The sequence below is a fragment of the Rhodamnia argentea genome, chromosome 10, assembly GCF_020921035.1.
Source record: "Rhodamnia argentea isolate NSW1041297 chromosome 10, ASM2092103v1, whole genome shotgun sequence".
NCBI classification, from domain to species: Eukaryota; Viridiplantae; Streptophyta; class Magnoliopsida; order Myrtales; family Myrtaceae; genus Rhodamnia; species Rhodamnia argentea.
The window spans coordinates 23,966,006-23,981,169 of NC_063159.1; positions in this window are offsets into that span (position 1 = coordinate 23,966,006).

A 15,164-nucleotide genomic window follows, 5' to 3' on the forward strand; every position below is an offset into this window, starting at 1 on the left:
TGATACATCATGGGATGATTGCCTATTCTGGATCGTGTATTGTGGGGATAAAAGGAAAAAATTTTGTTTTAGATCCCATCTTGCTTGATTGTTTACAGGAGATTAATTTGAATTTTGGCTCAAGAACCTCGGCACGTTCTCTCATATTCTCGCAAATTTTGAACTTTGAGAATGGGACTTTACTTGTCTCAAATTGATGATTGAATTTTCATGAAATTGCCGATCTTAATTAACTTGTGAATTGGCTTGCATGTTCTAAAAATTAACTGCACGTTCGTGAGCTTGAAAGTCAAGATTTCTTTTTTTTTTTTATCAAGTTGGATAGATTTGGAAAAAATCAGAATTTTGGATTAATTATCGGCACATATGCCCCCCTTTTGGTCGAACTATACATACGAGTGAGTCTTGTTGTGGTCATTATCTATTGCCTTGAGTTGCAACAAAAAAAAAATCAGAATTTTATGGCATGAGCATATTTTTGGATATTTGATTTGAACTTAAGATACTTTGAATGCTGATCATATCTTAAGGATATTGTGCACATCTTTGGAATATTCAAGATTATCTTGTGGTGAATTGAAACCCTTGAAAATTATGATCATATCTTTTAGGTTTGGATAGTTATCTAAAAAGTCCTTTCTCAAGAGATAATTTTTCTAAGTTTAAAAGATATGTGAATCCTTTGCGGATAGGGGCCTATCCTCTTTAAAATTTCGGCACCTACCCCTAGTTGGCCGAGAAATTTTTTTATACCTTAGCCTAATTCAAATATTTTTATAATCTACCTTGAGTATAATACATGCTCCCTTGTGCCTTGTCCCTCGGAATATGTGTATTGTGGATGACTATCCGACTTTACCCCCGAAGTACGACGTCATCCGCACATGAATTTGTCTAACCTATCCCATAACTTTGGGACTGGATCGACAAATTTCATAATTAACAAATTCACTATCTGATCCCGCTCCCGGGGTACGACGTGAATAAATTACCTTCTGACCCCACCTCCCGGGTACGAAGCGAACTCATTGGAAAAATTCGGATTATAAGGTGTATTATGCTCAAGGTTTATTATATTTTTATTTGATTCATTTTTTCATTAAAAAAATCATAAAAATCATAAAAAAATCATCATATCTTGACCTTAAATGAATTCTTTTCGGAAATTATATCTTAAGATGACTCTTAATATAAATTGGATTTTGATTAATCAATTTGTGTTAATTGTCGGACCAAAAATCATAAAACCGAAAATTCATTAAAGGGTTATGACATTCCATGTGCATTTCACATAGTCTAATTCATCATACATTATTATATGTCATTCATGCATTTTCATGTCATCAATATAATCCATATTGCATGCCATGTAGTTCGAAATTCATGTTCACATTCCATCAAATTCAACTTTTCCAAAAGTCATTCATGCAATTTTTTTTTTACTATATCACATGTAAATAAATCATCTTGCATGTCATATAGGTTAGTTTTTATGTTGCACATCATGTAGTTAGAATTCATTTTCCTTTATATGCATCGAAATACATTTTCTCAATATCACTCATCACTCATTTCATATAGTTGCATAGCATTCATCTAATCAAGAAAACCCAAAAATAAATTGCACCTAAATTCATTCATTGAAATCAATTAGAATTGCCAATCAAGAAAATTTTCACAAGAATGGTACCGAAAGGATGTTAATTGAAAAATTAAGATAATCAAGTCCCCGAACCTAAATCTCTGGTTAGCAGAAAATAAAGTATTCTCCCATACTTTATTTAGGTATCTAATCTACCTTCCGAAAAAGATTAGTGGCGGCTCCAAAGATCGAAAATATTTTGATTGAAATCATGTGAACCTAAGTTGCGAATTGGTAGAGCTTGGGAGAGCTCGGGCTAGGTTAATTAATTCATTTAATTAATTTGATAATCCATTAACCCGGAATTCAATCACGAATTTTAGGTCGTGACATGATGATTATCATGTAATTAATGCCCATGAGCATTATTGAGCTCAGAATCCTCACAGTGAATAGAGCATAATTTTCGACCAAAATTGGCTTTCTTGACAATGGGAGTCGCTTTTTATAGGACAGCTTTGTTTTCCTTTTGAACCTTGTACGAGTAATTTGGTCCTACACCAAGGAAATCACCAAAGTTTCATTTGTAAATAACTTGACATTAAGTGGATCACGCATTTCTTCAATTTTTGGTCAAATAGAATCTTTCACCTTTTGGGTAGATTAAACCGAGTACTAATGGGGTATCTAAAGGCAACCCAAGACTTGTTGGTTCGGGAGTTTATTGAGAAACGATGTGATGAATGGCTTGATGTTTTTGCCGCATTCATAGGAATAGGTTTGTCGACACAAGCAGGACTTTGTGCTTTTTGGTTGGGACTCTATTTCACAAATCAACTTGATTTTTACAATATCGTCATTGATATTGGCTCTAAAGCCATCATTGATCTTGTTAGTCCACAACTTATGACTCATATTGTTGACCCTACTTTGCTTAAAGATATTAGAAAACTGTTGTGCTCTCGCTTTAAGTTCAAAGTGAAACATAGCTTTCGGGAAGAAAATCACTCTATTGATTATGTTGCTAATTTTAGATTCTGTAAGCAGTTGGCTTAGATTTTTTTTTTTTTTTTACATCCTAGAGGGTCACTTCATGTTTTTTAGGTGATGAAATAGGAGGAAAGTACCAAAACACCCATTTCATTGATGCAAATTTAGTTCTAAATATTTTTTACATTTTGCCAATTTAGTTCGTTTGGTCAATTTTGGCCGGAAATCGTTGATGTGAAAATCAGCCATTTTATGATGTACGATCGGCGCCGACATAGACAATTTTCACAATGCTTTTTAAAATAGTGAATTCTTTTTTTTCTTTCTTTCTTTTTGTTTCATTTTGGTTGGCGAGGCCACGAAGGCCCTCGCTAAATCTAAGCAAGGATGGCCTCAACCCCACTAGCCGTCCGGCCCTCGTCTAGTGGCCGATGACCCTCAATGACCAAAATGAAAGGAAAAGAAAGAAAGAAAGAAGAAACAAAAAATAATAAAACAACAAAATAACCAAAGAAAAAAAACAAAAGAAAGAAATAAACTAAAAACATAAAAAAATTAAATACATTATTAAAAAATATCTAAGTCGGCTTCAATCGTGCCGCAAGGGATGACGGACGTCCATATCGTTGATTTTCTACAAAAATTGGCAGATTGACTCATTTGGCATAAAGTGAAAAGATTTAGGACTACATTCGCCTATTTGAAAGATTCGTAAGTGAATTAGCACAAATATAATAGATTTATAACTTTTTTTGCTACTTTTCTTGATAACATAGGGTAATAAGATTTTGTTTTGGTTGGAAAGGGATAGTTAGATTTATGACTTTAGCGCTTTTTCATATGACAAAAACTATTGACTTACACGTCGCAAAATACGAATAGGCACGTTTCAACAAAGTTCTAGCTATACTTGACTTTTTTTTTGGCTTGTCAAACGTGCTGGTCGTTTGAACTTGCAATTTGCAAAGAGGGTCCGTTCATTGTAGGCTTGACATGCATAATTTTGTGCTGAGAATACTTGTATTTTCTACCAAAATTCGCAGATTCATGTAAAGGGGTGCATTTGGTTTAGCATTTGCAAGTGGCTCAAGGCTCCAAAGTCTTTTAAGCCAATACAAATGGCGTTTGATAAATTCCTCGAAAAAAACTTTGGAAAAATGCAATTGCATTTTTAAAGTCCTCTAAAGGCCTTTAGCCTAAGGCATGTCCAAAGATACTTTGAAAAAATAACATTCGCGGAATGTAAGTCTTGGCATCGTTCATTGTTCATCGACATCTTTCATCTTTGCTGCAATTCGCAAAAAGGAGCGGGACGAAAGTTGACGACGGCTCGAGCAGCATTACCCAAGCAATTGCCGGCCTAGGTCAACGCTTGGGTCGCGCATCCCGGGGGACATCACCGAAGGAGGTCGGGCAACCTCGGGCCGCCTCGATTCCATTGTCTATTCTACAAAAATATAAGAGACTTGTTAGGATCCCAAGTGAATAAGATCCGATTATCACTGGCCTCGCCCTGCCTATCTCATAACGCCCCTCATCCGGTCCAAGAACCCGGCCTTCTCCCCATCGAATGATTGCTTCTAGCGATGGTTGAGCTCACTTCCCTTGTCCTTGGATTCGGACGCGGTCAAGGAGTATGGAATATCCGATGTTACAACCTATTCTCCGATCTGAGCTAGTCGAAGATGGTTCACCCGCACTTGCATCGTATTCTATTCTAATAGTTGTAAGAGTTGCTTCTCTCTTGAATCTTTCCAACACTCGGATGGAGTGAAGTATGAATTTGATTCAAGCTAAAATACCAAACTAGATTAGCCTATTTTGTCTTTGGCCCAAGGGTTGTAAGGTAGGTATATATACCTAGCGGAGAATGGGGGTTAATGAAGTGGCGACTAGATCTTCCTTTGTTTTTCCTGGTGCTAATCATTGCTTTTGACAATTATTGGTCGTGCTCGTGACCTAACCCGAATCGGACTAGGGCTCTGTATCGATGAAAGTGCAAGAATTACAATAGAAAAAAGTTTGAATTCAATCACCCAAGGAGAACCCTTACAAAGTTTTCTTTTTGTTGCATGTAAAAAACCCTTCGACTAGGCTCAAATAGGTTTGCGGGCCTTGGCCCAAACAAGGTAGAGGCACAAAGGGGTTATCAACGCGGGAATCTTTTATCGAACTTGATCCGTTCGTTTTCCAATAAGGGATTCAGGGTCGGTTTTGGACAAAGAGTGTCAAATGCGAAGAACAACCGTGTTGATGCGAGAGGTGTGATCTGGACTCTTGTCGATTCGATAGCCCCCTTATTCGATGGTGAAATGAATTTTGACGCACTAGGACTTGGAATTTGGCTCCAATAATTCAATCGACGTGGCCAAACCAAAATTATAGGACACAATGCTGGAATCTAATCGACGACACTGGATGGTAGATGTAGAACACAATATCGGAATTTAATCAACGGTATTGGACAGGATGAGTGATGGGAACAACACCGGAATTGAATCGACGGCATTGAACCTAATAAGCAGACACCGGAATCTAATCGACGACACCTAACTCTGGGTATGAACCTCACCGGAATTGAATTAATGATGAGAATCTGGAAGCTACGGCTAGACTAGAGACTAAGTAAAAGCTAAGTAAAAGAGTTAAGACTTGTTTGTTGAGTTGTTAGGGGGGTCTTTCTGTAGAATGGTCCGTGATATTTATAGAGAGCTTCTTGGTAACCGCCTGCGGCTCTCCACTCCCGCACGTTCTCCCATTCTTCGACGGTTTTCATCGACGGTTCCCGGATTCGCGTGCCACTTCCTTTTCCACCTTTTGGGATTACCGCCTCTTTTGCACAACCGCTGCGGTCGTGGTTCCTTCACGCGTCTTTTCCCTATGTTTTTGGGAACTGCCGCTCTTGACACGTGGCGTCCTCTTGATCCATCAGAGCTCGATTCCTGCACGCCTAGCCGTAGGTCATCATACCTTTCTTACGCACTTGTCACGTGACGCCCTAGGGGATTCTAGGTGTCAACATTATGCCCCCTTTTAAAAGAGGGTCAATCGAAGATTTACCTCTTTTAAAAGATATCCTTTGATTTGAGCGTAATCAATCGTATCCTCATGATTACACCTTTCCAATTTCCATTCCCAAAATGATGTCGTTTTGGATTTCTCGTTCTATTTGTTTCCGCATATCACCTTGGCCCTTGATTCAAACCACTTTTACACTTGTGCAAAAGTCTCCCATCGTCGTCTTCCTGCTTTCGGATTTCCCAAAACCCTAAACCCTTTGGGGTTTTGTTTCAATCCCTTCCATGGCGACTCGGACCTTTGAACTTACGCCCGGGCAACTTGTTGTCCGCTTCGACAAGCTAATCAATAGTGAAGATGCTAACAACTGCTTTCTCAAGTTGTTGAATACTGCAAGAGAACATACTGGGTTTATTTTGGGCCCCGGTCTTCGAGATCACAACCACGTCCCAGCATTTCTTCAGCCTTGTTTCCCGATGAGGAAGAACGAGAAGCGTTCCATTCGAGCTACGCCCCTTATGGACATATGGTCGTTCCCATCTCCTCGATTCAGAAGTTTTCCCTCATATGACGACAAGTTCTACTCCTGGTTTCAACGCCCGCGGAGTGACCTACCAACCGTTTCTTCTTGGGCAACTTCGGGAATAACAACAGCCCTTGAGGTCAGCATGTTGGCACATGATTTGAATAGAGGACTACTAGGCTCTATTGTGAGTTTCTGGTTGCCATCGACCAACCGCTTCTTCTCGTGGGGCCCTATGTCGATCACCCTTTTGGATATATTTGTGATAGCTGGCCTTACTCTTCACGGGACCCCTATTGTTGACCTTGAGACTTTCGACGATTGCCCTATCTCCGAGGACGCACTTGCCTATGGGAAGTTCTTGGACACCTACCGCAAAACCTTCGGCCCGGTGACTCTTGTTGAGCAGACAACTTTCCTCCTTTTTCGGCTATCGAAGTACGTATTCTTTAGTCCAACACTCAAGGTTTCCAAAGACTACACCGTCCCGGCTTCTAATCTAGCACGGGGAAGAAACATTGCTCTTGGACCCTTGGTTTTAGCAGTTTCGCACCGTAGCATTACCCATGCTTCCTCATCGATGATGTCTAAGGACGAAGGCGTGCTGCCCGGTCCGCTTTGGGTTTTGCAAGCTTGGGCGGCGTTTTATTTCCCTTTCATGTTCGAGAATGTACCTTGTCATCGGGAGAGTGGACCACCCCTTCCCTTCGGTGCACAATTGCTTATGGCTGCCCAGATTCTGATTCCCGCTAGCATTTCGTCTTTGTACTTCTACCTTTAGCAGATTTTATCATTCGATGTGGCAATGGTAGACATGTTCCCTTACTCTTCGGCCAACTTTGATTCCGTTTTTTATTCGGGATCATCCAAACCGTATAATTTCCGTGAGTTTTGGACCTGCATTCTATCCCCTGCTGATTTGCCCATCCGGATTTGCTCTAAAGATTGATTCTATCCTGGTTTCGAACCTTACTCTCCCCAAGATTGCGCTAGGCGGTTTGGTCTTCGACAGGCTATTCCTATGCCCACTCCATACTCTGTGGATTTTCCCTGGATGGCCATGAAACCTTACAATCTTAAAGTCAATGCGTCCTTTGCCTGTTGCACTCGAGTTACCAATTTGATTCACCAGCGTTTCTCTAGGGATATTCCGGGAATTCTTCGATCTAGCCTTGGGGTCACACCGGGGTTCACAGACCGGTGGTTGTCCTTTACCTTCGAGAGCCCTTATGAAGATGCGATCTTGTCGCTTCCGAAGGGTGGCAGGATAAAACTTCCCAGCTCCCTACCCAGGAAAGCCGATAAAAGGGGCGCTACCAAGGCCCTCCGATTCGCCGATCCCAAACCAATGGCAACTCCTTTTGCCGGTAAGCTCGTCTTTTCTTCATAGCTCGATGAATTTAGGGAAATCGACTTACCCGTTTTCTATCCGTCGGATGAGGGTTCGGATGATGATGACCAAACGGTCGGTGAGACGATCGCCTCGCTTAAATGGCGGAAGAGGGTTCCTCGGTCGACAGCAAAGCGTTCTAAGCCTTCGATGGAATCTCCAACTGCCCATGCTTCTCGAGCTGCGTCCTCCCTTGACAATGATGCGCCGGTCATCGAAAGATTAGATGGCATTTCGTCCATCAATGACACGCTTGTTTTCGCGGGATCGCCCGCAATCCTTGCTCCGTTGCCATCGGCGACTTGTGACGAGCCTTCTCCAGCCCTTACTACTTACTAGGCATCATCATCGGGCGACCCAATGCTAAGCCGTGAAGACCTTCCCGCTTCTTCCTCAGCCCTGGTTATCTTTCAATTGGTGGCTGGTGACGCTCCGGATATTGGTGTTGCTCAAGACACTCCAATGGCTTCCACTTCCTTGATACCCCAAGAGGATCTACAATCATTCTTGGCGGACGGCACTCGCCCTTTGGAGGAAGGTGATCCCTATGGTGTAGGGCAGGGGGGCATCTCTATGGGATCAGCCTGCCCTTAGCAACCGAAGGTTGCGTTATCTCGTTCTTTGGACCTTGCCCATTGTGGAGTTGGTTCATTTATCAATAATCCATCGACGCTTCAGGGCATTAAATCTATGTTTGTTGAACTGGTCAAAGATGAGATTAGCGTGCCGCTTTCCCCGGACGTGGCCACGCGACTTAAACTTTTCCAAGAGCACTTCTCTAGCGTCTTTCGCCAGGTTTGACGGAACCGGGATCAAGTTATAGTTCTTGCTGACCTTGCGGACCAATCTCTTGGGCCTAGCGCCGAGATACGGGAGGCCGAGCAACTGGTGAGCCGGAGACGACAATCTCTACAATCTGTCGTTGATGAGATAGCCGAGCTGGATGAGAGAGAACTCGACCTTGAGCAGCAGAATGTGGCAATTGAAAAAGAGATAGAGGAGATTCGACGTCAAAAGTCCATCAAGCTTCTCCGCCGAACTAATGTCGAGGGCCGGTTGAAGGCGTTAATGACCTCTTTGGAGGAGAAAAAGCAGGCCGATCTTTCCGGGATCGCGCAACAAGAAGCGGAACATCATCAAACCAAGAGGGCTTGTCCGGTGCGGAACCATAGGTTTGAGGGTCTTTTTCGTAATTTGCTCATGGATGTACAAAAAGCCTTATATTCTGAAAGATCTTAATGAAACTGTTTTTTTGCGCCAATACTCCCACGATCTCCCCATGTTCATGATACTGGGTTACTAGCATGAGTCGGCTTCCTTAACGCTTCCAATATATATAATGACCATCCTCGATTACCAGACAGCATCTCATCATGGCAAGCTATCATCCAAATTTCGTAGGAATCTGCGCAACTTCTTATTTATCTCGTTTCGATGATCTTTCATGTTATGAGGATAAAGGGGAATTATCTTTGTCTTTCATGGATCACCAACCCGATAATGGTCACATCGTCCTTGGTCCACATCTCAATCGCTTACCCCCTCCTTCGATGTTAGTAGAGTGCTTCCCTCGTCATTATGAAGAGGCTTTGCCTATCGAACAGTCAACCATCTCTGCTGCCCCCTAGTTAACATGCGATCATCGATTCGATTCTTATCCATCCTTTGATGATCGATTCTTTCGTTGGTATATCAAGTTGAGGGGAGAATTTTCTGATACATGGGATCGAGCTCGGATTGGTAAAGGGTTGCGGTTACGTGATATGTTCGTTGATCCCTTGGAATATGGCTTTATCGGCAGCCTGTGTTGCTTCTGGTCTCCCTCATCTAATTGTTTCTTTTTTTTCCACCGGTCCGGTGGCTATTACTTTGTTCGACATTTGGTCTGTTGCTGGCCTTTCTCCCTTCCTTGAGTGCGATAATCAACTAGCGGATATTCAGCCTCCTTTCAACACCTGTCGACATTTGGACCTTCCTTATGATGAATTCATGAATCATCATACTAGGCTTTCAGGACCCATTTCTCCAAAAGAGCATTTGGTCTTCCTTTTATGCTGGCTAAGTCAATACATCTTTCGTCTCCCCACATTGCAAGTATCTTCAGAGTTTCTAGATTTATCATGTGCGCTTGCTCGTGGGATTAACGTAGTGCTAGGTCGTATGGCTTTAGCTTCACTATATCGTGGCTTGTCTGTTGCACAAACTTCTTTGACCGGGGAGTACCTCCATGTCTTTTCTAGTCCACTGTGGATCTTGCATGGGTGGTTGCAAATCTACTTTCCCCAGTTGTTTCAAGAAAGCACGACTCCGCTCCGTCAAATTGCAATGCTTAAGTCGACCATTATCAACGATTTCGAGCTGGAGTTGTTCAATCGAATACTCTGCCCATTACCCAACGACTTCTTTTCTTTCGATGACTTTATCAATATATTGCTATCTCTTACCAACTTTGAGTTCTTCCGGTTAGCTGTTGATGAAGGAGTCCACAATCCATTAAGTGACGATCCAAACATTCATCTATTTTGGATGAGCATCTTGACCCCATCCAATCTGTCATTCAACTTGTCCGGTGGTGGCACATTCTCGTCGGGCTTTGAAGTCTATAATCCTCACTCTTGTGCCCGCCGGTTTGGGCTTACCCAAGGCATCCTAATGCCCGTGGTGTATTCGATGAACTTTTCTTTCTCCAATCATTAGGAAACAAAAGCAGACATGGTTGCTACATTGAAATTGTGCATGCCGTCCTCGAATGTGCTCACTTTATCGGCTTCTCCGGTCACCCATGTAGTTCCTTGCTTTTTGACAAATGGTGGGCTGATTATCGTCTTGTTCTATTCTCCGAGCACGCTGTCGATGTCCTCTTGAAAGTTCACCGGGCTCCATTGGGTTTGTTGCACCCTTTTACGAAATGTGTTGTGTCGCCTATGTCGTATGTGAATCTAGAGTCCTCAGCTGATGAAGGTACTTGTTCTCTTGCTTTGTTGGTTATATTCGACTTGGCCTTAACTAACTCGCCTTCAATATAGGTGATTCGGTGGCTTCGGATGGCAATCCCGAAAGTGCGCTGGATACTCCTAGGGTAGCTCATACTAACATGATAAGAGTTTCACACGTCTCATCGGCTCGGTCCTCCAATGACTATCATCTCATCCATGCTAAGCGGCTGCGACTTCATGACTTGCTGGGAAGATGATATGCCAGCATATGCAATGACATGGTCATGGAAGATGAAATTAAGGTTCTCCTCACTTTCTTGGCTCATTTGCCGTATGCTTTTCAATGTCGAGTCCTTGAGCCCATGGTTAACGAGCTTTTCCTTACATTTAGCTCGACTTTGAGATTATATAGGGTGCAGTAAAAAGATCCGGAGGTCATCATCAAGCTAGAGAAAGATGCTCTTTTTGCTACCGAAGAACTCGCGTGCTCTCGGACTATTCTTGATGCTCTTGAAGATGACGAACATATTCCTCTACGGGCCTTATCTGCTTCACTAAAGGTAATCAACAAACAAAAGATCCTTTGCGATTCTTTGCAGCTTGATCTTCTGCAGGCCAATTTTCGTAGAGAAGCCATCATTGATGCCAATCATAACAGTGATATGCAGCTCCATAGTTTTGTCTTAAACATTCGGCAATATGTACTGTAATTCATCGCCTATGGATTTTAATGCAACCCCTGTCGACTTCATTGCCCCCTTGTTTAGGTTTGTCTTTAACGAGCATTTTTGTCTTATTGTCAAATTCTCGTATCTCATCATGACGCTATCTCAAAAGATCTCTTTTTTCCCTCGCGACATTTAATGATAGACGCCGCTTCGAGTACTTCTTTTCAAATTTGAACAGTCGCAACGCTTCGGTGATGGTAACGTCTAGCTAGGGAACCGTTATCCACGTCATCATGATCATTTGCATCTTTCTGCTTTTCACGATGCACTCCCTCTCCTCGTAACTCGATAACCGTCCATTAACCTTATTGCCTTGGCCATCGGAAGGTCGTGGGCGGATACGTGACATCGTGGGGTCAACTACTCTTGATCTTTGCTTATAAATAACGGGGTTTTTCGGTGGTGAGTCTTCGTTTACACTTTGACCCTTGCAAACTTAGAGCGCATCTTTTCTAAGCCATCATGAAGCCTTCGTCTTCCTCTTCATCTTCATCTTCGTCTTTCCCTCATGAGTTCACCAACCTTTGGAAGGAAATCATTTCCCTCCCGAGTTATACTTATGCCTCGTTGACGGTGCGTCCTCGGGCTCTCGAAAAACCGGACACTCTTCTGAAACGGGCCACACCGCTAAGTCTCCTCGCTGATCGCCCATTCCGGGCGACCTACGATGAGTTCATGGTCACCTTTGACTATGGGCTCGAACGATTTCGATAAAACATGGCCGCGATTTCCAAACACGACCTCGCCGAGTACGAACCGTGGTGCAAGATAGAGGAAGTTGAGAATGGAGAGGTGGAATACAAGGAACTCTGTAATGCCTAGGAAGCACTTCTCTCATCTAACTCTAGCGTCCTTCAACTCCAAAACATCGTTTCTGATCGGGGTCAATCGGCGGTGTCTGCGGGGGTCCTGGAAGGATTACGAGCGTCAAGAGTACGAGCTAGGTGAGGCCTGTGAGGCTCGATCCTTAACTTCTGCCGAGCCCATTGTCGAAGCCTTAAAGACCATGGTAGACACCGCCAATGATCTCGTGGAGGCCCGGATCGCACGCCTTCAAGGGCTGGAGCATGAGAGGGATGCATTGGAGGCTCAAGTGGGCGAACCGGTTTAGGCCAAGCACTTGCGCCCGAGAAGAGAACACCCTACTCGAGGGTCGGCTACGTCATTTCGCCGCCGCCTTCCACGAGCATCTTAAGCAGAAGTGAGGGTGCGCCGGGAGAGGTAGAAAGAGGGATGAAGCGAGAGAGAGAGAGAGAGAGAGAGAGAGAGAGAGAGAGAGAGTGCAAGAGAAGTAAAAAGATGTACCTAGCACAATAAATGAAGTTGATTTTCCTCATTCCTCTTGTTCTTCTCGCGCCTCCCACATGGAGGGATAGAATTTCTTCAAATACTTCCAGTTAATCGATCGCTGTAAATCTTTTCCATCGATTTCTCTCATTCGATAAGCATTCCCGGGGAGAACGTCGGTTATCCGGTACGGTCCTTCCCACTTCGACGACCACTTACCAAATCCCTCATTATCGAGGCTAGTGGGTAAAATGGTTTTCCACACTAAATCACCAGCATCGAATCGCTTAACTCTAACATGTTTGTTGTAGGCCTTGGCGACTCTCCGTTTCTGAGCCATTAACCTTTCCAATGCCATGGCTCGACTTTCTCCTAGCTCATCGATAGTTGCGTGCATTGTCTCATCGTACTCTTCTCTTGTTATGTTGTCCTGCAATTTCACCCTCAATGATCGCACTGTGATTTCAAACGGGAGTACCGCTTCTTGCCCATATGTTAGCATATATGGGTTGACCCCAGTGCTCGATCTTTTCGAAGTTCGATAGGCCCATAACATTGTCAACAGCAGCGAATCCCATTCCCTTGGGTTATCTTCCATGTGTTTCTTTATTAACCCGATGATTACCTTGTTAGAAGCCTCGGCTTAGCCATTCGCCCGAGCATAATATGGTGTTAAATGAATCATCTTGATTCCCCTGGACTTAGTGAAATCCAGTATCTCTCATCCCGTGAAGATCATTCCTTGGTTAGCCGTTATGGTTTTTGGAATTCCAAATCTGTGTATAATTCGCTCTTTAATGAATTCCCTCACGGTTTTTTGTGTCACACTTTTGAACGAGGCTGCTTCGACCCATTTCGTGAAATAGTCGGTAGCCACCAGTATAAAGCTATGCTTCTTCGACGAAGGCGGATATATCTTCCCTATTACATCCATTGCCCAACCTCGAAAGGGTCATGGCTTGACAATCGGGTTCATCAACGCAGTGGGGACGTGCTGGATCGGTCCCCGCTTTCGGCAAGCTTGGCATCCCCTGGCATAATCGATACAATCCTTGGTGATTGTTGGCCAAAAATACCCATGTCGTCATATAGCCATTTCATCTTTAGACCGGCTTGATGAGCCCCATAGATTCCTTCGTGGACTTCTGTCATCACAAGCATCGCTTCTTCTTGTGCTAAACATTTCAAAAGCAACCCATCCATTGTCTTACGATATAATTCTTCTTCGATCAAGAGGTATTTCATGGCTTGTCTCTTGAAATCCTTACTTCGAGGGCCCGGGTTTCCCATGTAGTTCACAAAGGGGGTCCTCCAAGTCAGTTGACTATCCTGGACTTCTTGGCCATCGATTGGCTTGCTCTGAACCATCATCACTCGATTGTCTATCGAAGGTAATACCTTTGTCCGGGTGATTATGTGGTCCGCCAACTCTTTTGATAGCTCGTACCCGGACGCTATCTGAGCCAATTTGTTAGCTTCCCAATTCTCGCTTCTTTTGACATGGATCAACTCATATTCCAGAAAGTTCGATAGCAATCCCTTTGCCAAATTGTGATGTAGAATGATATTTTCGCCGATACATTGGTATTCTCCACTAAGTTGCTTTATAACCAACTGTGAGTCTCCTTTGATTCTGACCGACTTGACCCTCATGTCAATCAAAATATTCAACCCCACAATCAAAGTCTCGTATTCAGCTTGGTTATTTGAGCATTCGAAGTTCAATCTAAACATGAGCTTCGTTTTTTGTTGCCAGGGGGATATGATCATAATCCCCGCCCCCGGATGATCCATACGCCATCGACTCGTCAAAGTATAACACCCATGGCGCAATATGAAGATAATTTTCATCATCTTCTTTTCTCAAGCTTGACGGGCACTCCGTGATAAAATCGATATCTTGCTTGCCCTTTTGCGCTTTGAGCGGCATATAAATCAAATCGATTTCTATCAGAATAAACGCCCATTTTGCAATCCGGCCTCTTATGATTGGCACGAACAACATGTACTTAATTACATCTGTTTTGCAAATTACATACACCGTGGTTAGCAACATGTAATGTCATAATTTTGTACAAGCGAAGTACAATGATAAGCATAACTTTTCGATGGGCGTGTATCATGTCTCGGCGTCATTAAGCATCCTGCTCGGGTAATATACGGCATGTTCTTTACCCTCTTCATTTTCTTAGGCCAGCATACTCCCTATCGTTGTATCAGCTGCGGATAAGTACAGCTTCAATGGCCTTTCTGCCTTCGGTGGTATCAACACTGGTGGCTTGATTATGTATTCTTTTAACTTGTCGAAAGCTACCCGATGTTTCTCCTCCCACACAAACGCTTGTTCATTCTTTAGTTTGAGTAACGGAGAGAAGACCTCGATCTTTCTTGACAGGTTAACTATGAAACGTCGCAGGAAATTCAATTTTCCAATTAACATTTGTAGCTGCTCCTTATTCATGGGGGGCGGCAATCCTAAAATAGCTTCAGCTTTGTTCTTGTATATTTCTATACCTCTCTGATGAACCGTAAAGCCTAAGAAATTACTAGCCCTTATCCCAAAAGCACATTTCAAAGGATTTATTTTTAATTTAAACTTGCGCATTCTAACAAAAGCCTGTCGTAATTGGTCTAGATGACTTACCCGATCCGTCTTAAGGATGACGTCATCAATGTAGACCTCCATGAACCTCCTAATCATATCGTGGAA